A 26,637-nucleotide genomic window follows, 5' to 3' on the forward strand; every position below is an offset into this window, starting at 1 on the left:
GAAAGCAAGGCAATGTGGGAACTGCTGGAAGCGATTCAATTAACCACAGAAATGGAATCTCATTTAACCAGTAACACTGGGGAGAGGCCGTTCACCAGTCCCGTGTTTGGGAAGGGATCACTGAGCAAAACAACCTCCGGAGACTCCAACAGGATTACATATCCCATCAGGTGTTCGATTATGATGTCAATGCGCATTTAATCCCAACCAGCCGCCTGCTCCAGAGCGTCAATCAGACTCATACAACATGAAAACAGGCCTGTCAGTCCAACCGATCCATGCTGAACATACTGCCAAACTAACCCATTCCCATCTGCCTCCTCCTGTACCCGCTGAGTGGTTATAATGCCCTTGTAGTTTTATTACTGTGTTGTTAATCCAAAACCCAGATAATATTTTGGGGACAATGAGTTCAGGTCCTGGCATGACAGATGGTGGAGTTTGAGTTCAATAAGCACCTGGAATTGAAGAGTCTCGTGATGCCCTGAATCAGTTGTGTGGAAAATCCCATCTGATTCACTCATGCCAGTTCGGGATGCAAACTGTCATATTCATCTGCTCTGTCCCACAGGAGACTCCAGGTGGATAATACCGTGGTTGACTCTTAAGTGCCCTCTGGGAAATAACTGACGTACTAGGCATGAATAAATTTATTTTAACAATCCGAATTTCCCATTCATGTTTGGAATTAAATTGTCCATTAAATGTTGCAAACATACCCTCATCCATCACTTCCTCGGCAAGTTAATTACACACGTAAAACACATTCCCTTTAAAAATGCCGCACATGTCTTTTTTTTTAAAATCTCTCTTTTCATCTTAAACATATGCCCTCTCGTCTTGAAATTCCCCTCCTGGGAAAAGACCGCTATCGTTAACTCAAAACTTGTCTCTCAATAATTCATAAACTTCTGTCAGGTCGCCGTTCAAACCCCTAACCTGGAGTGAAAACAGTCTCAACTGGGAGAAAGTGAGAACTGCAGATGGGAGATCAGAGTCGAGAGTGTTGTGCTGGGAAAGCACAGCAGATCAGGCAGCATTTGAGGAGCAGGAGAATCGACGTTTCGGGGAAGAGCCTGATGAACGACACTTGTGTGAAAAAATAATTCTCCTGCTACTCGGATGCTGCCTTACCTGATGTGGTTTTCCAGCACCCTAATCTCGAATCTGAAAATAGTCTCAACCTATCCAGCCTTTCATTATAACTCAAAACTTCCACTGGCAACAAGCGTGCACACCTTTTGTGAACCTATTCAAGCTGAAAAATATCATTCCCACAACTGGGCGACCAGAACTGGACATAATATTCCAGAAGAGGCCGCATCAATGTCCTGCAAAACTTCAACATAACTTCCCAACTGCTGTACACAAAGGACAGAGCAATGAAGGGAAGTAGGTTAAATGCCTTTGAACCATCTTGTCTGTTGGTAATGCAAATTACAAGGAATTATGTACCTGCACACCGAACTTCCGTGCTCTCCAACATACGCAAATCCATACTCTTTTTGTTGGACCAAAATGCAATACCTTCCATTTATCCAGATTGAACTCCATGTTACATTTTTCAGTACAATGAATCATTGGATTAAGATCCTTTTGAAACTTAGATAATCTTCCTCACTGTCTACAATACTGGTATCGCCTGCAAACCTCCGAAGCATGCCTGCAGTGAGTTCCACTGTTTTCTCATATAGATCAATGATTCATATTTACTTGTAGTTGCCGTGATTTAGCAGTGTGCAAATCATACAACAGTTAGTCATGCAATTAACCATGAGGAAGAAAGCCACAGACTGCTGGGAGATATTAAACAATTGGAAATAAAAATGGTGAAAGCAATTCATTCCAGGGAAGTGGGTGATAGTGAAGCAAAATTAAACTTCAAACCAGCTGCCCCCGCTCCAGTTGTGGCACTTAGCTGTCTCAGCAAGATGCACTGTTATTATAAACGGGAACAGATTTTCCCTTCTGCCCCGCCTTTGACAAGAAGCACTCCCAACCTCGGAATTGCTTGCGCTTCTCAACCATCATAGAAACACCGTGCATTCTCCGGTTGCGTCACTGGAGCCATCGAGTATCTCTGCAACCTCATTCCCATCTTGATTTCAATTTAGTTATTCGCGACTGCGCCACTCAGATCCTCTGATTCTGGGTCGAGGAACAGGGACCATGTGGCAGCAGTGGTTACTGCCTTGTGTGGGGAAACTCGTGAAGTAACCGATGTTAAACTGCATTGCTATTGAAATATACATTTCAACAAAAGCTTGGTAACAACAATGACTGTAGATGCTGGAAACCAGATTCTGGATTAGTGGTGCTGGAAGAGCACAACAGTTCAGGCAGCATCCGAGGTGCAGTAAAATCGACGTTTCGGGCAAAAGAAAGTCATCAAGAATACAGGCAGAGAGCCTGAAAGGTGGAGAGATAAGTGAGAGGAGGGTGGGGGTGGAGAGAAAGTAGCATAGAATACAATAGTTAAGTGGGGGAGGGGATGAAGGTGATAGGTCGGGGGCGGGGGGAGGGTGGAATGGATAGGTGGAATAGATGATAGGCAGGTAGGACAAGTCAGGACAAGTCATGAGGACACTGCTGAGCTGGAAGTTTGGAAATGGGGTGAGGTGGGGAAGGGGAAATGAGGAAACTGTTGAAGTCCACATTGATGCCCTGGGGTTGAAGTGTTCTGAGGCAGAAGTGTTCCTCCAGGTGTCTGGTGGTGAGTGAGCGGTGGTGAAGGAGGCCCAGGAACTCCATGTCTTCGGCAGAGTGGGAGGGAGAGTTGAAATGTTGGGCCACGGGGCGGTGTGGTTAATTGGTGTGGGTTTCCCAGAGATGTTCCCTAAAGCACTCTGCTAGGTGGCGCCCAGTCTCCCCAATGTACAGGCGACTGCAGCGGGAGCAACGGATACAATACAACGGTGCGGCACGGTGGCACGGTGGCACAGTGGTTCGCACTGCTGCCTCACAGTGTCAGAGACCCGGGTTCAGTTCCTGCCTCAGGCGATTGTCTGTGTGGAGTTTGCACGTTCTCCTCGTGTCTGCGTGGGTTTGCTCTGGTTTCCTCCCACAGTCCAAAAGATGTGCAGGGTCAGGTGAATTGGTCATGCTGAATTGCCCGTAGTGTTAGGTAGGGAGTGAATGTAGGGGAATGGGTGGGTGGCGGGTCGGTGTGGACTTGTTGGGCCGAAGGGCCTGTTTTCACACTGTAAGTCTAAACTAATCTAAATGATATTTGTGGATGTGCAGGTAACAAAAGCTGCACTGTCCCCGGAGTCTTTGATGTTTTGGAGAAATCTATTTATCTCACCCCTCAACACATTAATGATGGAATCACAACAGCCACTGGGGGAACTGATGTTAAACGGTCAGCCCATTCTGAGTTCCCACATATCTGCCACTGTTCGCTAAACACTGATATTGTGTATTTGGTGCTCCGCCTAACATTCCTTATGATACTGTACTTATTGCAGGGGGTTGCTGTGTTTGTCTGTGGGTTTCTGTGACCGTATAGTGATCAGTACTCTGCGTTGTGGCCGCAGCAACCTCGGTTCGAATCCGAGTCACGGCCGTAATTGCTCTATGTGTCCCAGTCTTTTGTGAAACACAAAGGAATCAGTTGTTTTAAAGTTTTGATTTTCTCCAAGGTGATTTTTTTTCCTTCAAACTCTGCTCGCTCACATCTCTGTGTTTCATATGTCAGAATTCAAATTCACCTGTTCTCAGAGATTTCTTCCCTCCTACGATCACTAACCGAACTTTCCATCCCATACCGCCTTTTCATTAATTTGGAGATGTCGGTGTTGGACTATGGAGTACAAAGTTAAAACCAACACCAGGTTATGGTCTTACAAGTTTAAATGAAGCACGAGCTTTCGGAGCGCTGCTCTTTCATCATGTGTTTGCGGAGTCATTTACTATTTCACTAAGACATTGCAGAATCTAACACAGACTCTCCTATTGATATCGATCAGTCTGTGTGGCTGGGGTCACTGTTGCTGGGTGAACGTGCCCCAACCCCACCATCGGGACCTGCAGACCATTGATCCATTTGGTTACCACTGTTGTGTGATCACTACTCATGTAGCAGCTTTTACTGATATGGACCAGAGATTATTTGGGGGGTGGGGTCAAGCTCAGGAAAATGGCACAGAACAGTATCGGGGAAAAGCGACTTAATTGGACAAGATCAGTTTCACTACTTTTCTGCAATGGCCGAGCGCTAATACCACTGAACACTGAACTGTTAATTCAGACACCAGGGACCTGGGTTTGACTCCGACCATGCTCGGTGGTAGAACTGGGATACAATAAATATCTGGAATTACGAATCTAATAACTCCTATATATCCATGTTCAATTGTTGAAAAACAACAAAACCATCTGACGTCATTTAAGGAATGAAACTGCCATTCTTACCTGCTCGGGCCTCCATGTGACTCCAGACTCACTACAATATGGTTGAGTCTCAACTACCCGCTGTGCAATTAGGGATAGCAATCAATACTGCCGAGTCAGCGACGCCCTCATACTGTAACAGAATAGAAAAAAAAAATGTTCATTTGGCCCTAGCTAGATTACTGTGTGCAGTTCTGTAATTCAGAGGACTGCATGGATGTGATCGCACTGGGAACGTTGCAGTAGAGATTCACTGGGATATTGTCTGGGCTGAAGAGTTTCAGTTGTGAGGAGAGATAGGACAGACTGGGGTTGTTTGTCGCCGAGCAGAGGAGATGGGAGAAAACATGACTGAGATGTACTAAATACTGAGGGATATGGATAGGATAGACTGAAAGAAGCGTTTCTTATTGATGGAGAGACCGAACACTGGGGCGAAGAGATTTCGGGAAAAGGCAGAAAGGTTTGAGTACATTTGCGGAAAGGGTCAGAGAGGCGGAAATCATTCTAACCTTTAAAAAAATTCAGATGTGAATTTATGATGCCAAAACATGTAAGATTATGGGCGAAACGATGGAAAACTTGATTCAGGTCGTTAAGCAGTTGTGTTGGACAAGTGCGGCCACAACAGGCTGAAGGGTCTCCTTCGATGTTGTTGTCCTCCACAGTATCGTGGTTAGTGTCCCCTCCTGTCACAGGGCTCAATTCTCCGCTGGGGGCATCGTAAAGGTTTTAAACCTGTCGCTCTGTTCCCAGTGAAGTTTATTTATGCCTGGCCTTCCATTCTCGAAGGGACATGTGTCACAGGAAGGACAGTGATGTCTGAATCAGCTGGGGAAGGACTGCAGCTCCTGGGAAGAAAGAATGTCAGTGAAAGTGCAAACACGTAACTTCAGCAAATCGCACAGTGTGTTTGTCTTGCAATGAAAACCATTATATAGAGTTGTTTTCTGACTGATATGTTTATTTAAATCGGGAATCTGAGGAAGAAAACAGAGTAAACCCATTCAGATCTTAGTGCAGAAACATTTCCAGCAGAACTACTGAGGTTGTACAGCGGAGAAACGCGTTTGGATGCATTGATTTCGGGTTGGTGGGCGCAGCTTGCTTTCACTAGGTGGATTTGCCAGTGTGTAAAGCCATTACACATGATAAACATAGTGTTCAATGTGATGCTACATTTGCTCAGTGGTTCGCACTGCTGTTAAGACTGTAGGTTTGGTAGATTGGTCATGTTAAACTGCGCTGATGTGTCCAGAGAGTGAATTCAGTAAGTTAAGTGAATTAGCCATGGGTAACGCAGTGATAAGGTCAGCAGTCCCACGTTGCCAGGTTTTATTCCACCAGGTTTATTTGAAATCACAAACCAGAGGCCTGCGGGGATAGAGACGGGAGCTCGGTCTGGTTGAGTTGCTGTTCAGAGTCTCCCTACAGACTCGATTGTCTGAACTGTACTTTCTGCATTGTAGGGAATCTGTGATTCTATCAGAGAGGACACTGCCAGCGTTTACTGGGCCGCGAAGCCATTAGCGACGATGCTGATGGCGTTTAGTGGGGATGGAGTTTTATTTATTTGTGTTTTGGAAAATTTGAACCTAAACCAAGGAAAACCGAATGGAAGTTTTCCAGAGTATATGAGGTTTGGAGAGAGTAAATATGTGGCAAATTCACTCTTTCAAGTTCATAAATTTCTGAAAGTCAAGATTTCAAAACCATCGATGTAGGGCAAAGAAATAATGGGAGCAGAATTTCTGTCACTCAGACAATCCGTTTCCAAAATATTTGGAAAGGCACATTTAGAGACACAGAAACAGTGCGTTTCACTAGGAGAGACACAGCCTGCGGCCAGATAAAAGTGCAAAAGTGGGGTATCGGGGGGGGGGGGGCGGGGAGAAGGTGCGAGGAAACAATATCAAATTTGGACGACTTCAGATGCAAAGAAATATCGGAAACGAATGCAGCTGAGTAAGATTCAGCAAAAAAACCTCAGAATTTTGAAAGATTTATATTAATATTCCAATGAAGCATTATAAATGGAACTGAGCAGATTTTGTATATTGTCAAGGAAAGCTATTCCATAATGAATAGGAAGTGACCCGTCTCTTGGAGACCGATTTCCTGCTTTAATCCCATGCCTGAAAGATGGGAGGACGATCGCCATGATATTGGGTTCATTTGATACCCACTGAAATCAGCCAAAGTAACTGAGCATCAAAACTGGCATCTTGTTTTGTAGTTCAACCTTCTGTTTTTCTCATCAGTATTTTCTTAAAGCTGAAATAAATTCGGAGCAAAATTGAACACAACATTGAGCGTTCCAATCATATAAATCCAATTCACTTCCGATCATTGGAATGAACAGAGTGAAGGTGCAGCAAAATTAATAAATTGAAACGAAGAAAACTGCATTTCCGGGAATTTTACCCAGTTCAGGATCAGCCATATGAGAAAGACCATCGAGCTAAAACATCACCTTCACTTCTCACTCCATATATACTTCTTCACGTGAGAGAGAAACTGTCTGAAGAAATTATGCATCAAGCCTAAATGTGCGTGTGAATGTGACGGTAATGTCATGTTTGCTGGGTCATTCTGAGACAGTTCCGACTCGAAATAAATCAAGGACAAGGTATTCCTTCCAAGGACGTGGTCAATTCCTTGGATTTTGCTGGTATTATTATTCCGCTGAAAGCAGAAACATAATGGTGTGGATTCGATTCCACTCAGGGAATTGCTTATCCCCTCGGTGCACCATATGTGATCTTGATGGGGTCACATGTGAGCCCCTTTGCAATGGGCTGAAGTCTCCCAGGGGTTCAGGCGGCGGGTTGCTCTTCCATTGTGCTGGTGTGGATTTGAATCCTACTCTGGCTGTTACTTCTATGAAACGCAGCTGTTGTTTCCCTTTGTGCCTCGCATCTTTAGGATACATTGGATGGAGAATCTTGCTCTTGCCCTTCATTGAACCGGAGATTGATGATAAATCGATACCACATCAAAGTTGTAATTAAGCAATTTGTTTCTGTTGTTAGTTACATTGGGATAATGAAAAGGAGTGCAAACGTTTCTTTTCTCCTTTCATCCCATCTTGACTTTCTATGAATTTACATCGAATGAAACTGAAACAAATAAGGAGAGATCGGGTGCAATGGTTGATCCAGTGGGATTGTAAATTTTAATGTCACACCACGCAAAGTTGTGATCAGTATTTTAAACAGTCAATTGAATTGGAACCGCAGAAAACTTTTCCAATGAAACGAATCTTTCATTCTTTCACAACCTTTTGCTGTGTGAATCAAACCGCGATCCATCATCCAGAGTGATCAACAAGTTGGCAAAAATTTTAGATCCACCAATTTTCTTTAGCAATCACAACATCTGCACATACCCATCTGCGGTGTGCCCAGTGTCATTTGTTGTATCCAGGCCACAGCACATTTCCTGTTCATGACCTTATGAGCTTAGTTCCAGATCTGTCTGATCAGTTTGAGAAACCTTTTCTATCATTCATCCCATCCCCTCAGAATTCAAAAGGTATCAATAAAATACGGCGTTCGACCAAATGATGTAGGATTGGAAGGCGGCCATTCAGCCCATCGATTCTGGTCCACCATTCAACGAACTCATGGCTGATCTGATAATCCTCAATTCCATTCTCCAGCATTGCCTCGACAAAGCTTCATCGCCTTTCTGGTTAATTATCTGTCTGGCACAGGTTGAAAATACACAACAACTCAGCCTCAACAACAAGTTCGGCAAGGAGTTCCACCGATCCACTGGCCCCTGTGCAAAGAAATTACTCCTCATTTCTGAATTAAATAGGCAATATCTAATTCTGACTTCATGTCCTCTGGTACTCTCCTCATACCAGAGGGTGAATCACCTGCCCGTAACTACCCTGTCAAGATCCCATGAATATTGAACATTTATAAATGTTATTATGTGATTATAGAGCTCCCCTCCCTCTCCTTTGTTTCCAGGAGAATAATCCCAGCCTAACCAATCATTCCACGAAGCTCCATTTTCTCCAGTGTTGACAACATGTTCATTAATCTCTGCTGTCCCCTGTAGAATCCTTACATATTATTAAGGCAGGTGGAGACATTTATGCGAAGAAACGGTTGAAATTTCAAGCACAGACGGGAATTGGATCTTGAAATCAGAAAGGGACTGGAATCAGATTGGTCCACACAAGGACGAAATAGAGTAATGATCACTCTGACAAATGAGAATCTAATCATATCTCATTGACATTCAATCACTTTACTGTAAACAAATTACCCTGTGTAATCGTCCATAGAGCTATTATTTTGGGGGAAAAGCTTATAGAAACTGGCTACATAAACACTTTGACAACAATAACATGTTCTTGTGACATTTTTTGATGATAAACTCAACTCATTGTTCCGTGAATCCTACATCATTTGCAAGGCACAAATGAGACGTGAAATATAACTCTCTCCATTTCCCTAGATGGGTGTAACTTCAATAACACTTAAGGAACTTGACACCGTCCACGACAATGCAGTCACTTGAGTGTACCCTCTTCAGAACCTGCAATATTCATTCCCTTCACCGTTAAGGCGCAATTGCAGCAGAGTGCACCAACTATAAGATGCACTGCAGTAAGTCATTCGGGCATTTTTGACAACCTTCAAAGCTCAACAGCTGTAATGACTATAAGGACAAGTTTGGAAGATGCAACAAAACGCAACCATTTTCAAGTTACCCTTCAAGGCCCATAGCACCCTGACTTGGAAAGGAATCAGTGAGAAACTCATTGGTGAGACGGTCTTGATGGGCTAAGTTGCATACTTCAGCCTTCCATCTTTTATCTTACAATTTTAATAAAAATGTTGATTTATGCCGTGACCAGACTTGTGCTCAGTCCTTTAGCGGTTCCCTAAACTGGTGGTTGCTAAAGTTCTGCTATCATCAACAGCCTGTGGTCAACAATAGAAAATATCTGAAAATCCTCTCAATTAACTGACTCCCCTCAAGATTAGAGTGGTGTTGGAGAAGTACAGCAGGTCCGGCAACATCTGAGGAGCAGGAAAAATGGACGTTTCAGACAAAAGCCCTTCATCAGGAATGAGACTAGGAGCACCTGGGATGGAGAGATAAATGGGAAGGGGGTGGGGCTGGGGAGAAGGTAGCTGAGAGTGCTGTAAGTGGATGCAGGCGGGGGGGGGGGGTGAACATGGTATGTTAGAGAAGTAAGTGGAGTGGATAGGTGGGAATGAAGACGCACAGTTGGGACAGGTCAGGCAGACGGTGTTGAGCTGGAAGTTGGGAACTGGGGTAAGGTAGGGGGAGGGGAAATGAGGCAACGGGTGAAGTCCAAATTGATGCCATGGGGTTGAAAGGTCCCGAGGCAGATGATGAGGTTTTCTTCCTCCAGGCATCGGGTCGTGAGGCAGTGGCGATACAGGAGGCCCAGGACCTGCATGTCCTCGGGAGAGTGGGAGGAGGAGTTGAAATGTTTGGCCATGGGGACATTGGGGTTGATTCTTGCGGGTATCCTGGAAATATTCTCAGAAATGTTGTTTGAGAACACATCTCCTCTCTCCAACTTCGAGGAGAACGCATCGGGCGGGAAGTATACAAGAAATGGCATGTGTGGAAGTGCAGGAGAAACTTTGATGGATGTGGAATCCTCCATTAGAGCCTTGGTCAGAGGTGAGGAGGTAGATGTGGGTGCAGGGTTTGCAATTCCTGCAGTGACAGGGAAATTTATATTTCCCTCCCCACCCCTATCCACTTTTCACAAAGTCTGTTTCCTCCACGACTATCTCGTCAAGTCCACGCCCTCCAAAAACCCACCCTCCCCTCACGGCACCTTACCATGCCACGCCTGGAATTGCAAAACCTGCACCCTCATCTTCCCTCTCACATTCTTCCAAGGCTCCAATGAGCCTTCCACATCCATCAAATGTCCGTGTGCACTTCCACACATGTCATTTATTGCATCTGTTGCTCGCGATGCGGTCTCCTCTACATTGGGGCCAACAGACACATTCTCGGAGAGCGCTTCAGAGAACATTTCCAGGGAACCCGCAACATTCAACTCCAACGCCTCATGACCAAAAACCTCAATTACCACGTCCCCGACTCTCCTAAGGACATGCAGTTCCTGGGTATCCTCCACCACCATTCCCTCACCACCAGACGCCAGATCTTTCACCTCGGGACCCTCAACCCCAGGGCATCAACGTGGTCTTCACCAGTTTCCTCATCTCCCCACGGCCACCTTATCCGAGTTCCAACTTTCTAACTTGCCACCATCCTACTGACCTGTCCCATTGTCTATCTTCCTTTCCACCCATCCGCTCCACCCTCTTCTCCGACCAATCTCCTTTAACCCCATCTCTATCCACCTCTTGCACTCTCAGCTAAATTCTTCCCAGATCCAGTTCTCCCATTTATCGCCCCACCCTCGAGGCTCCCAGCTTTATTCCTGATGAAGGGCGTTTGCCCGAAACGTTATTTTTTTCTGCAACTCGATGCTGCCTGACCTGCTGTGCTTCTTCAGCACCACTCTAATCTTGATTCTGATTTCCAGCACCTGCAATATGCACTTCCGCCCATCTGATTCCCCTGTCCATTGATCTTGAATATGCCGTTGCTAAAGTTCCAGCATCGTTTCCCTGCTTTTATATTCCCACCTCCGGTCAAGAACATCGAGACCACTTGATCCCTTGTCCAATCACCTTGAAACATTCGTGAATGTCTACTCTAATTTCTCTTTTATTACTTTAAACCACTCAGTATTCACACTTTTCTCATTGTGCGTCCTCACATTCATTATCACCCACTTCACTGGATTGAATTCCTTTCAGCGCATTTTCTTGCCAATTGTTTCCAATCTCCCTGCAGTCTATGGCTTTCTTCCTCATGGTTAACGACATCACTAATTGTTACCTGATTTTCAAACAGCTAAATGATGGCCACGATAAATAATTAAAAATCGTTGACCTGTATGAGAAAACAATAGAACTCATAGAAGCCATGGTTCATCAGCTTGCAAAGGACAGCAGAATTGGAGATTGTAAAGAAGGTGATCTAAGGTTCCAGAAGGATCTTAATCCATTGCGTCTTTGGGCTGAAAAATGTCACATGAAGTTCAATCTGATAAATGGAAGGTATTGCATTTTGCTACATCAAATATTAGTAGTGCTTATACAATTAATGACCGGCATTGCATCGTGTTGTGGAACACGGAGGCCAGGAATGCAAGTACATAATTCATTTTAATTTGCTTCATATATAGACAGAATGGTTTAAAAAATGTCATCTTGCCTTCGTTGCTCTGTCCTTTGAGCGTAGGAGTTGGTACGTTATGTTGAAGTTGAATAGGACATTGGGTGATGCCTCTTCTGGAATACTGTGTCCAGTTCTTGTCGCCAAGTAATAGCAAGGACATTATTCAGCTGGAGTAGGTTTAGAACAGGTATACCAGCGTATGGCGAGTGGGGAAGGTTTGTGTTATAATGAAAGGCTGGATAGGCTGAGAATATTTTCACTCGAGCACTGGAGTTTGAAAGGCGACCTGATAGAAATTTATAAGTTATTGAGAGTTCGGCTGGAGTTAACTGTAACTGTCTTTTCTCCAAGGAGGGGGACTTCAAGACGAGAGGGCAAATGTTTAAAGTGAAAATAGGGATTTAAAATAAGACATGAGAGGCATTTTTTTTAACAGAGGATGGTTTATGTGTGCAATTCACTTCCTGAGGCAGTGATGAATGAATGTACATTAACAATATTTACAGGATATTTGGATCGATAAATGAATTGGAAAGTATCAGTGGGATTAACAAAAGCTATTCATTCATGTCTAGTATATAATTTATTGCACAGAGGGAAGTTCAGAATCAACCACGATATTATGGATCTGGAATCACATACCAGCCAGACCAGATAAGTATGGTAGTTTCCTTCCCTATCAGGCATTAGTGAATCAGATCTACAACAACTGATTCAACATCATCATTAGACTCTAGGTATTTGTTGAAATAAAATTCCAGAATCTGCCATGCCAGGGTTTGAACCCGTGTCCACAGAATTATATCTGGACATTCATATTAACAATGCAGTAATAATATCACAAGGGCATTATTAACCCTCAGCAGTGACAAGAGCCATCAGATGCGACTCGTTTAGTTTGGCATTATGTTCAGTGTGAGCTTGTAGGAGTGAAAGGCCTGTTTTCATGCTGTGTGAGTCTATGACTTTGACGCTATGAAACTGGCAGCTGGTTGGGATTAACAGCAGCGTTGACAATTTAATTGATCTCCTTCTGGGATATGTAATCTTGCTGGTAAATCTCGAGGTTCTTCTGCTCATTGAGCCCTTCCCATACACGGGAATGTTGAATATTCTGTCCCTAGTTTGACTGAGTAGATGAGTTTCCACTTCAGCAGGTAATTGAATCCCGCATTGCCCTGGTTTCTCTGTGATATCGGTATCTTTGTATCTACCCAGGATGAACGATTGGTTGAAATCATATCAGCGCAGACGTAAGTCCCGTTGTCCATGTTGTGAATGTGTTTTTATTCTTCCTGATACACCCACAGTGTTTGGATGTCGCTGGTCAGGACAGCATTTGTTGTTCATCCTGATTCGCTGCTGCCTCGCTGCTCGAGAGACATGGATTCGATCCCAGTCTCGTGTGACTGTGTGCAGTTTGCACATTCTCTCTTTGCTTGTGTGAGTTTCCTCCCACAGTCTGTAGGTGTGAAGGTTACTGGGATCAGTCATGGGAAATGAAGGGGAATGTAATCGGTATGGAGTGTGTGTCTGATAGGATGTGCTTCAGAGGGATAGTGTCGACTGCAAGGGCTGAATGGCCTGCTTTCCCACACGGTTTTCATTCTCGGATTAAGGGTCAGCTATTTTGTTCAGGTCCTGGAGACACAAGTAGGCAGGATTGGGTAAAGATGGTAGCATCCCCTGTATAAGCGACATGTATAAATGGGATTGCAGGAAATTAAAGGCATGTTCTCTGTTCCTGAGATCAGGCTTTCATTCCAGGTTTTATTCATTGAACTTTAACATTACCAGTTCCGTGTGTGAGTCCCCAAGGATGCCTACTTTATTATATAACCACAACACCACCTTCTCAAGGTTGCAGTATTTATTGGGAACAAGAAGCTGATTCTGAGTTGATGCGAACAAAAGCAGATGCCAATTTCAAAACCACTGACCCAAACAGGAAAATGAAATTTCGAACCTTGCCACCCAAAGTTAAAGTCTCCACACGCTTTAGATGCGCCAATCGGCTGTCTCAGCAACATGTACTGTTTATGGTCATAATATTAGAAATGGGGGCAAGTATTCCCTTCCGCCCCGCTTTTGACCAGGAGCTGTCCCAACCTTGGAAATACATGTGCCTCTCTCCTGTCATTCCATCCCAGTTTCCAATTGGATCTTCGTGCATGCTTCACACAGTTTCTCTGATTCCGGGTCTGGAACTGGAATGATGTGTGATTGCATGCAGCAATTGGTCCTGCCTTGTGTGGGCAAAGTGATGAAGTAGCCGATATTCAAATATAATGCTATTGAAGCATACGTTTCAACAAAATTCTGCACTCTGCCAAGAGTTGGAGAGTTTCGTTAATCCCATTCTCCTGTACTCTCATTCATGGAATCTCCACAGTCTCTGGGGACGCTAAAGTTAAAGATTCGGTTCATTCTGCGTTCCCACATGCCTGTCGCTAAGTCCTGATATTGTACATTCTTCCTGACATTTCCTCTGCTACCATACTGGTTGCAGTTTATAAGTGTCGTCTGTGGAATGCTATAACCGTTTAGTAGTTCGCATTCTGCATTGTGATTGCAGCGACCTCAGCTCGAATCCACAGCATGGCGGTCAGTTCTCTCAAAGTTTTACTTTTGGTGTAACACGGTCAGAAATTAATCGTTTTTACAAGACAATATTCTCCGAGGTGATGATCTGTTTTCCATCGAATTTTGCTCTCTGATATTTCTGCCTTTCATGTATCAGGTTTGAAACCCAAAAGTTCTCGAAGATGTCTCTCCCTCGCACTCTCCCTAACTCTCTTTTCCGTCCCTCATCCCATTTGACTGAGGCATTGCACAATCTAACATACACTTTCACGTTGATACCATCCAGTCTGTGCCATTTCTCTCACTGTTGCCCCAATCTCTTCATTGGCACCTTCAAATCATTCGATCCGTTTGGATACCTTGGCAGTGAGATCAATTCTCTTTTAGCAGCTTTTACTGACATGGACAAGAGATTATTGGAGTGTGAGGCTCAATAAAAGGGCATAAGGAATAATTGGGGAAAAGAGACTCTATTGGAAAAGATCCCCCATGAGGGCTTTCTGCGATAGCCTTGTGGTATTATCGCTGGATTGTTAACACAGCAAAGCAAGGAAATATTCTGGGCAGAAGGGTTGGATTCTCACCACACCACGATGAGGATAGTATGTGAATGCAATAAATGCCTAGAATTAAGAATACGTTGTCTGAAAAACCCATGTGTTTCACTGACGTCCTTGAGGGAACGAAACTACCGTCCTTAACTGGTCTGGCGTCCTCGTGACTCCAAACCGGAAGGCAATAAGTGCTGCGGAGCCACCCCCGATGCTGTTAAAGAATAGAAATATGTTCATTCGGCTCAGTGCTAGAATTGTCCAGGGATGAGATCGCACTGGGAGAGTTGCAGGAGAGATTCACTCGGATAGTGTCGTAACTGAAATTGTACATTGAAAAATACCTTGATTGTTTGCTAAGTCTCCGATCTGTTAGAATGACCATGTGAGCTTCACTTCTTTCATATGTAAAGTGCAAAACTTTTTTATTTTAATGTTTCATTCTCAGGTGAAGTTTAACAACTGGTGTCTGCCCCCATGTGCTGCTGTCTGCTCCATAATGTTTAGAATGATTCTAATTTATAAAAATGAGTTACCAGAGACTTACATGGATTCATGCAGTTTTTGAGCAAAGTACAATGTAACTCTGCAAGTACAAATTCACCCCACAGACGTATGTGTGTGTGTGTGTGTGTGTGTGTGTGTGTGTGTGTGTGTGCACGCGCGCGAGCGCACTCGTGTGTAGGAGGGTCTCTGTTTGTAGATAGGGCAATGCGATCACCTGTACTGTGACATGAACCCAATGACCATGGGTACCGAATTTAGCTATCAGTCTCTGCGGGGGCACTTTTAGCTGCTGCCTGTTCCGAAGCCCGCCTTGGAGGATTGTCACCCAAAGATCCGAGGTCGAATGTCCTGGATCACTGAAGTGTTCTCCAACTGGGAAGGGGAACACCTGTCTGTTGATTGATGTGCAGCGCCCATTCCATTGCTGTCGCCTCTGCTCAGCTTCACCAATGTACCATGTCTTAAGGCATCCTTGTCTGCAGCATGTTGTTTTTTTAGATGAGCGTCAGTCTAAACATTATGGCATGGACTAGCACCTTCAACATATTATCTGTGCTGACACTAACTGGTAAAGTCCACCTGAGAATATAACTGTTAAAAGAATGTTTTTCGATTTACATAAGAAAGAAATGAACCGAAAATAGTCATTCTAACATATGGAAGACTTAAAAGCAATCAAGGTATTTTTCCAATGTCTAATTTCAGTGACATGACACTGTAACCTTTCGCTATAAATTCTGTACCTTACCGCTGTGTACTCCACAGCCACCTGATGAAGGAGCAGCTCTCCAAATGCTATTGCTTTCATTAAACCTTTTGGACTATGACCTGGAGTTGTGCAATTTTTAACTTCGTATAAGAATGCGGATCTCACAATTAAAATAGAGACGAAGAAGCATTTATTCTCTCAGACAGTTCTGTATCAGTGGACTTTCTTGTAGCAGAAGGCTCTGAGGAAGTGTCATTAGGTGTAATGAGGCTGAGATCGGTAGATCTTCAAACAGCAAAGACATTAAGCGTTATGGCGAAAGGCAAGAAAGTGCAGTTCAAGGTTATCAGATCAGATATGAAACCATTCAATAGTGGAGTAGACTTGATGGTCTGAAGGGTGTCTATCTGTTCCTAAAATTGTTGGCCTTAATATGAAGCTGCAAAACCGACCTGAGTAAAACGTGCCAAATTTAAAATATCGTGGTCCCCCGGAGCACTGAGCCGAGGTGCAATGTACAAAGAACAACACACAAAGGGCAGACAATATTGGGTCATTGATCCGTAGTGATCAGTATACCAAGGTAAACAGGAAAACCGATATTCAGTATCTACACTGAACCTGGCTCCACGAGGCATGTAGTTAACTCTCACAAACCACTATTCCCCTTCCGTTTTCCTGATGCCCCCTCCGTTCTTGTTTTAAACTGATTGAACGTCAGGCAATTGCAGCTGGCATTGCTGATGTGGAACTGTAGCATATAGAACATAGAACATGAGAGTGCAGTACAGGCCCTTCGGCCATCGATGTTGCGCAGCCCTGTCATACTAATCTGAAGCCCATCCCATCCACACTATTCCATATACGTCCATATGCCTCTCCAATGACGACTTAAATGCACTTAATTTTGGCGAATCTACCACCGTTACAGGCAAAGCATTCCATGCCCTAACTACTCTCTGAGTAAAGGAACTACCTCTGACATCCGTCTTATACCTTTCTCCCCTCACTTTAAAGTTGTGACCCTCGTGTTTGCCATCCCCATACTTGGAAAAAGACTCTCCCTGTCCACCCTATCTAAACCTCTGATTATCTTGTATGTCTCTATTAAGTCACCTCTCAGTCTTCTCTCCAACGAGGACAGCCTCAAGGCCCTCAGTCTTTCCTCATAATACATTCCTTCCATACCAGGCAACATGCTAGAAAATCCCCTCTTCACTCTTTCCAACGCGTCAACATCGTTCTTATAATGCAGGACCAGAACTGTTGACAATACTTCAAATGTGGCCGTACCAGATCTTTGTACAGCTGTAGCATAACCGTCTGATTCCAGAACTCAATCCCTCTATTAATAAAGGCCAAAACACTGTTTTCCTTCTTAACAAACCTGTCAATCTGGGTGGCAACTTTCAGGGATCTGTGTACATGGACACCGAGATCTCTCTGCTCATCTGCACTCCCAAGAATCTTACCATTAGCCCAGTACTTTGCATTCCGATTACTCCGTCCAAAGTGTATCACCTCACACTTGTCCACGTTAAACTCAATTTGCCACCTCTCAGCCCAGCTCTGCATCCTATCTATGTCTCTCTGCAACCTACTACATCATTCGTCACTATCCACAACTCCACCGACCATAGTGTTGCCCGCAAATTTACTAACCCACCCTTCTAAGCCCTCCTCCAGGTCATTTATAAAAATAACGAATAGCCCTGGACCCAACATCGACCCTTGCGGAATGCCGCTAGTAATTGGACACCAAGATGAACATGTTGCATCAACTGCAACACTCTGTTTTCTTTGAGAGAGCCAATTGCTGATTCAAACTGCTATGTCTCCCAAAATCCCGTTCCTCCACATTTTGTATAATAGCCTACTGTGGGAACCTTATCGAACACCTTGCTGAAATCCATATACACAACATCAACCTGCTTACTCTCATCTACCTGTTTGGTCACTTTGTCAAAAAACTCATAAGATTCGTTCAGCATGACCGACTCTTTACAAAACCATGCTGACTGTCCCTGACCAGAATATTCTTTTCTAGATGATTATAAATCCTATCTTTTATAATCTTTTCCAACGCTTTACCAACAACTGAAGTGAGACTCACTGGTCTGTAATTACCAGGGTTGTCTCTACTACCCTTCTTGAACAAGGGAACCACATTTGCAATCCTCCAGTCCTCAGGTACTATTCCTGTCGATAATGATGGTTTCTAGATCAATGGCACAGGCTCGGCAATCTCTTCATTTGCTTCCCAGAGGATTCTAGGATAGATCCCATCTGGCCCAGAGGACTTGTCTATTTTCACACTCTACAGTATTTCTAATACCTCTTCCTTGTGAACCTCAATCTCTTCGAGTCGAGATGCAAGTATCCCTGTAACCTCCTCGCCAACATTTTCATTTTATATAGTGAACACTGTCGAAAAATATTTATTTAGTGTTTCCCATGTCTCCTCTGACACCACACACAACTTCCCACTATTATTCTTGATTGGCCCTAATTTAACTCTCGTCATTCTTTTATTCCTGACATACCTATGGAAAGCCTTAGGGTTAACCCTGATCCTATCCGCCAACAACTTCTAATGTCTCCTCCTGGCTCTCATGTCTCCTCCTGGCGCTTCTGAGCTCTCTTATTAGTTCATGAAGTGAAACGATTCTGTCTGCTGCACATCATTCTGCTTCGAAATATCAGGCAGTATTTCATATTGATTACTGTACACGTTAACCTTTATCAAGCCATGACAATGAAATCACTGAATCCTCATCACTATACTACCAAGGAAGATTTCTGTTAAAATCACCCTGGACACCAAGAAATATGCCATTCTATTCTCCCATCCTTCTGTGCGTGATCCCCTCGGCCGTATTCCGGTCTTGTTGGTTGGTTTACAATACTGAGGCTATCCAATCATCTTTGCATTTCAGTTTCTAAAGGATGAGAACTTCTCTCTGAGCTGGCACTGTGCTTGCTCAGTGGTGATAACACTGTCCTTGTAAACTAGAAAAGTGCTTGAAATAGTCCATTCCTGTTTTTCATTCCAAGAACTTGAGGCAAACCGTTTGGCAGGACAGGAAATAGCGGGCGTGAGCAGTGATCAAGTTTGGCAGCAAGAACGAGGTGAGGCAGTATAAACTACAGAGTAATGGGGAAACAATGGCAAGGAACCCTGGGACGGGAGGGGCTGAATGCTTCCTTTCTTTGCTGTAACCAGACATTGGTGTTGAACTCAGAAATGGGACAACATCAGACAAGTCGGTGAAATCTTACTTTCTGCTTGTTTTCTCCCGAGGCCTGTGTCACACTAGGGGAACTGTGTCTGCGTGCTTCAGTCTATGGGTAAAAATGGGGTTCAGTTCCCATCTCAAACTTTAATCCCACTTATTATGTTTTACGAGATTAAAACGTTCCAGAGAAATTAGCATTCAGGTGAAACGTCAGAGCTTACAAGGTTACAGACCAACTGCTGGGAAACAAGATGAAGGGACCCGGTTCTGTGCTGTAAACACTCCATAATTATATCATTTTTGAGGGGAAACATATCTGCAGTGACATAATTCCAAAAACTGTGTTATGAAGAAACGGTGCAACGGCTTCTGCCCTCATCCCTGGTGGTCTAGTGGTTAGTATTCAGCGATTTAACTGATTGGCCTGGGTTTCATTGCCATTCAGGAAATCAGGACTTCTTGTTCCTGATGCCGAGAGCGCAGCTCTACCAGGAATCTGTTTCATGCCTTAGATCAGTCAATACCCCAGTTCATCAAAGAAGTGAAAAGGGCCTTCCCTCTCTCTGCACAGTCAGACAGTTAATCCTTCATTCTCCTCTGATTCCATTTTCCAAAGAATTTCAAAATATTATCAAAACTGAGTCTCAGCTATTTCTTTTCTGTGCTTTTCATCCATCGGAGCTGCAGCGATTAAGTGCATTGGTTTCTGAAAAGGAAACGTACCTATGAGCAATGTGTGCGGCTATTCCAGGATTGCCTTCTCTGAAAGCGCTGGGACATGACTGATGTTGTCTATGATATGGAAGTGCCAGTGTTTGAGTTGAGTAGACAAAGTTAAAAATTACACAATATCAGGGCAGAGTCCAGCAGGTTTATTTGGAAGCACTAGCTTTAGGAGAGCCGCTCCTTCATCAGGTGCGTGTTTTTCTGCAGAAACTTGGTGTGTGTGTCAACATGCGCGATCTTTTGGAAGATCATCTGGACTTTAACCGACCGTTCGTGGTGTCGACGGTACCCATGACTTGGAGGTGTTGGTGTTGGACTGGGGTGGATACATTTAATAATCACACAAAGCCATTATAGATTACAACAGTTGACAAACACCTGATGACGAAGCAGTGCATGGAACACTGGTGCTTCCAAATAAATCTGTTCGATACAATCTGGTGCTGTGTGATTTTTACTCTGATAGCTCTTGGTAATGTTTAACTGATCGAAGACAGTGAAAGAACTTTCGTTCGTAGAGATGAAAATTTCAAATATTATCCACCTCAGCATAACAAAAGTGATGAGGTTGGATTTGTGATGAATCTCCACAATGCGCTTGCGCAATGTAAAAGTCGGACATACAACTGCCTGATCCGGAGCCAGCTATAAGAATGGTTGTACCACTGACCAGATGCACAGCTGAAATTTTACACGCTGCAGAGCTGTGGTGTTAACAAGGACATGAGCAATAACAGTAACAGTCACAAGGTGAACAAAGAACAAACATAATCACCATCATTGATTCACTTCAATTTGTCCTCAAAACAACGAGCATTCACAATCTGATCAGCCAATCAATGAGGTCACTGATGATCTTGGAAATTGCAACTGACTTTTCTGCGTTTTCACCATAATTTGAGGTAAACTCCAGCCTAATCATAACATCGCATACTCCAATTAATTATTATCTTTAGATAACGTTAATGACCTGTCCGAATTTGCAGGAAATGAGTGAAAACGTCCTTCCGATGACGTAATCCAGTGCAGAGTTGGCCAGAAATGAAAAGACAAAGACATGAAACATCACTCCCATTTTTCTCTGTACCAATGCGTTTTCCTGAGTTGAATATTTGCAGGACTTGTCTTTGCTATCTAAAGAATTAATTATTTTCCCGGGAAAGATTCTTCATAAATCAATTAACATCTGAGGCGTTGAAACATATTTTACTTTAGATTAAAATAGTTGAATATCCTTTCCCCCAGCCTAATGTCCCAATCCTTCCTCCTCTTCCATGTAAATACAAGCTGCTCCAGGTGATGTTGGAGCTCCCAACCTGACGTTCCAATGCTCCTTGCTGCTCCATGTCAATAGAAGCTGCTCTACTTGAGGTTGGAGCTCCCAGTTTGGTGTCCCAATGCTCCCTGTTCCATGTCATGGTGCAGTTGAGGTTAGACCTACCACTCTGATGTCCCAATGCTCCCAGCTGTTAAATGTCACTAAAAGCTGGTCCTTGTGAGGTTGGAGCTCCCAGTCTGATGTCCCAATGTTCCCTCCTCCATGTCAAGAGAAGCAGTCCAGTTGAGGTTGGATGTATCACTCTGATGTCCCAATGCTACCTGCTGCTACATGTCATTAAAAGCTGCTCCAGGTGAGTGTGGAACTCCCAGACGGATGTCGCAAAGCTTCTTGCGCCATGTCAACTGGAGCTGCTCCAAATGAGGTTAGATCTTGCATTCGGATGTTCCAATGCTCCCTGTTGCTCCATGTCAACAGAAGCTGCTCCAGTTGTGTTTGGAACTCCCAGCCTGATGCCTCAATGCTCCCTGCTGCTCCATGTCAATGGAAGCTGCTCCAGGTGTGGTTCGAACTCCCAGACTGATGCCACAATACTCCCTGGTTCACGTCAAAAGACGCTGCTCTAAATGAAGTGGGAGCTCCCTTCCCTGGCGGCTCACATACGTCTATACCATCATAGAAATACTGCCCACTGAACATCCCCACCACTGGACCCATTGGTGGAATATCCACATCATGAGAACCTAATATTATTTTTAGTCACCACCGAATCATTATTTCCAAAAGTCATTCTTTCTTAAACCTTATTTCGCATGTGCATACTGCAGTCAATCCGAAGTAAGATAATGGTGCGAATTGATGTATGCTTAATAAAAATTACATCCTATTTTTCATGTTGAGTAACTGTGAGTTAGCAAGGACAATGTTTGTATTCAAATCACACTTTTATTCCAGGTGAGAGAATGTGGTTTGCATTATTTAAAATGAACTTGTTCACTGCGTAAAATGATCAAATAGATCTCAATTTCAAAACAACATTGGTAACGTTGTCATCCATCTTGAAATGTGGTGCCTTCTTCTTTCAACCAGACGGGTATTATATCGAAAAGTCTATTACTGATATGCGTACAGACACTTTAAATCGCAAGGATTGTGAAGGTTTGTAACTCAGGTTGAGGTTTAGGGTGTAGGTTTGCTCGCGGAGCTGGAGGTTTGACATCCAGATGTTTCATTACCTGGCTAGGTAACACCATCAGTGGCGACCTCCATGTGAAGCGAAGCTGTTGTCTCTTGCTTTCTATTTATATCTTTCTCCTGGATGGGGTTCCTGCGGTTTGTGGTGATGTCATTTCCTGTTCGTTTTCTGCGGGGTTGACAGATGGCATGTAGATCTATGTGTTTGTTTATGGCGTTGTGGTTGGAGTGCCAGGCCTTTGGGAATTCTCTGGCATGTCTTTGCTTAGACTGTCCCAGGATCAAGGTATTTCCCAAGTCGAACCGGACTACCAAAAATACATAAACCAGGAGCCCCCCCTCAGACCCATAGTCTCATTACCTGGAACACCAACTTACAGACGGGTCAAAGAACTACACGCAAGACTGAAATACCTCATAGAAGAGTCACAACACTCCATCCACTCCACCCAGGAATTCCTAAAAATCATCAAAAACACCAAAATAGAGGAAGAAGAAGCAATGATCTCATTCGACATAACAGCACTGTTCACCTTCATCAACATCGACCTGGCAAAGGAAACAATTACCACACTTTTAGAAGAGACCATCACAGACGCACCAACAACCATCAATCACATTACCAACGAAAACATCATGAAGCTAGTGAACCTGTGCCTCACCACCCACCTCACTTTCAACAACATCGTCTACAAACAAACCAACGGCACACCCATGGAATCTCCGCTGTCAGGATTCATAGCAGAAGCGGTAATGCAAAGACGAGAACAAACAGCCCGACCAACAATCAAACCAAAAATCTGGGTCCGCTACGTAGATGACACCTTTGTTATCACAAAACAAAACAAGATGGAAGAGACATTTGACATCATCAACAAAACCTTCACAGGCATAAAGTTCACCAAGGAGGAAGAAACCAAGAACAAACTCGCATTCCTGAACGTCACAGTAGAAAGAAAGGACAACGGAGAACTACAAACCTATGTATACAGAAAACCGACAAACACTGACCAAACACTTAACGACACCAGCAACCATCCCAACACACACAAACGAAGCTGCGTCAGAACACTATTCCAATGAGCCACCACACCACACACTGCAGCACAGACGAACTTCGGAAAACAGAGGAGAACCACTTATACAACGTATTCGAGAAGAATAGATTCTCAAAAAATACAGTTCGCAGATTCCTCAAGAACAAACCACGACAAGCAGACCAAACACAGCCAGAAACCTTAACCACCTTACCGTCCATCGAAGAAGTTTCAGAAATGACAGCCAGACTATTCAGACCCCTCGGAATCCTAGTAGTACACAAATCCACCAACACTCTCAAACAAAACCTAACAAACTTAAAAGACACAGTTCAACCCATGGACAAAACCAACGTCATCTACAAAGTTCCATGCAAGGACTGCCACCAACAGTACGTAAGACAAACAGGAAGAAAGTTAGCCACCAGGATATACGAACACCAGCTATCCACAAAAAAACACGACCTTCTCTCCTTCGTAGCCCTACACACGGATTAAAAATACCACTATTTCGACTGGGACAACACAACTATCCTGGAACAGGCTAAGCAAAGACATGCCAGAGAATTCCTAGAGACCTGGCACTTCAACCACAATGCCATAAACAAACACTTAGATCTAGATGCCATCTATCAACCCATCAGAAAACGAACAGGAAATGACATCACCACAAACCCCAGGAACCCCATCGAGGAGAAAAATATAAATAGAAAGCAGGAGACAACAGCTTTGCTTCAATTGGAGGTCGCCACTGATGATGATGTTACCTAGCCAAGTAATGAAACGTCTGGATATCAAAGTTACAGCTCAGCGAGCAACCCTCCACACTACATTTTAAATCATTTTTCATGTTTATGTTCCATGAATCTGCGGTTAATGATCCACAGTTTAGTTTCAATCCCTATAGGTAATATGCTGATTTCTCCAGTTGTTCATAGTTCAATGTGATGCATCCAGTGTGTGCATAACGAGAGGGAGCTTGCTTCCCACATCTTGTGTTTATCTGTGCCTTATGTCCAGCATTCATCAATGGCGAGAGCAAGGGGCGAGGGCGAGACCAATGTGTAAGTCTCTCCGTGCCCATGCACGGCACCCACAGCGGCAATTCTCCACTGTGCATTTACAGCCAGTTCTCAGTGCCCCGACACCCACGCCCTGCCCCTTGGAAATATCTCCATTATTTTGTGCTGTTTCGCTGTGCTCTTCTCACCAGGATGAATTACTTCTACTCAACTTCCTCCAGATTTCATCTGACAAAACATTCATTAAGAATCCTTGCATAAACATGCATTTCGCAGCTCTCATACGAAAAAACGTTAACAGCAGCTTGACTTGAAAAAGAAAATCGCGCTCCTTTTCATTATCCCAAAGCAAACTACACTTCAATGCAGTTTAGTCAAACGGCACAAACTATTCCTTGAGATTTTGTAATAGCGACAATGCATATAAGCTGAGCATTGGAGTTCCAGTTTCAATGCGACAGCTGAAAACCGCACCATTGAAGACAGCGACGAGAGTGGGATTCGAACCCACGCGTGCAAAGCACAATAGATTAACAGTCCATCGCCTTAACCTCTCGGCCACCTCATCACAGATACTCGAAAAGCTATGACCTTATAAATAATTGAATTTCGTAAATCATGCAGAGCAGCAGATATTTCTTTTTGGTATTGGTGAAATGAGAAATAACACAGTACGGTTCAAAGACTATGGTCTGACCCCTGGGTTGTGGGGCAAGTGCACTCCCACTGTCACACTATGCAGACAGTGATCTGAACAAAAATGAGGAAATGACTATGTCACAAGGTCTGTTGAATTCTGTGAAATTTGAAGTCAACGGAATGAAGAACCCGAGAGAGCAGGAGGTGTTCTTTCAATAAAGAGTTGGATAGAGCTCTTAAGGATAGTGGAATCAAGGGTTATGGGGATAAGGCAGGAACATGATACAGATTGAGGATGTTCAGCCATGATCATAATGAATGGTGGTGCTGGCTCGAAGGGCAGAATGACCTACTACTGCACCTGATGTCTATTGTCTATTAAATTGCCTGTGAGGAATTGTTTTCCAGACTGGAGGAGAGTGCATAGTGCTCAATGTCATTATTCGGAAGACCTAACTTCCGCTCAGATGTTTTTGACACGCACTTGTGTACAGAACAGACAATTTCAAAATCCAAAATAAGGCTAAACTGACAATTGAACTCAACAATGCAAAAACCTTGATGTGTATCATTTTCCTGGGCGTGCGACACCAAGTCACTGTATGATCTCAGCAACACAGTGAGCAAGTGTCAGAAGGAAAATGAGTGCAGTGCCAGTGTGCATGCTGGGAGCAGCACGTGACACACGGGGAAGTGCATTTCCCACAACAGGAACACTTCCCAAACAGCGGAATGCGGTGGAAGAATTCAGAGGGAGTTTACACTATGAAATTTGAAGCCAGAGACACAATGGAGATCTGTCATTGAGTCTGTTCAAGATGAAGATTTTAAGATTTCGACAGATGCAAAACAAAATAAAAAGCTCATGAGTTAATGAAGGCAAAATATGAAATTGTACATTTCATCAATCTACATCTTTACAATGAGTAACTCATCACTTTCCTCACTCGGGGACAGAAACACTGGTGAAGATGATCAAAAAATCCCCGTTTACTAGCCATGGAATCAGAGAAACTCGGTTTCCCAAACGTTTAGGTAAAACCAGGAATGTGGAGGTAAGCATTAATGTGTTGCTCCTGTGCTGAAGGTCACCAGTGCACGGTATCTCTGTTCCAGTATAGTGGACTGTGCTGTGCCGAAGTTTCAATTTTGAGCCTCACATGGAGCAGCTTCAATTTGTCCTCTTGTTGAGGGGTACGGACAAAAGGTGATATTGAGCAAAACTAAGTTTATGTGAAAAGACCCGTGTTTGTGGATTGAGAAACAACTTTTTCTGGATAATGACTCCTTGATCAACAAACATACTGCAAGTATCTAAACGTGAAGAGACATATGTGGAGAGAGAGCCGAAGGTGATTTTTCACCAGATGGATAACGTTTCCCATGTGCACTGCTTTAAATTCCGGGAAAATAGATGTTGAACTGGTTTCATGTTACACAGTTTGTTCCAAACTCACAAAGTTGCTGCAATAATAAAAAAAGAAGTCACATAGGATCGT

At 43.8% G+C, this 26,637-nt stretch overlaps 1 non-coding gene across 1 annotated transcript; it reads right to left on the reverse strand.

Moving 5' to 3' along the window:
* Nucleotides 1-24,985: 24,985 nt before the first annotated feature.
* On the reverse strand, nt 24,986-25,067 carry trnan-guu (transfer RNA asparagine (anticodon GUU)). Its single transcript has one exon. It is a non-coding gene; the product is annotated as a tRNA-Asn (tRNA).
* Between the last annotated feature and the right edge of the window lie 1,570 nt (nt 25,068-26,637).

This window comes from Chiloscyllium punctatum, chromosome 50, assembly GCF_047496795.1.
Source record: "Chiloscyllium punctatum isolate Juve2018m chromosome 50, sChiPun1.3, whole genome shotgun sequence".
Lineage (NCBI taxonomy): Eukaryota > Metazoa > Chordata > Chondrichthyes > Orectolobiformes > Hemiscylliidae > Chiloscyllium > Chiloscyllium punctatum.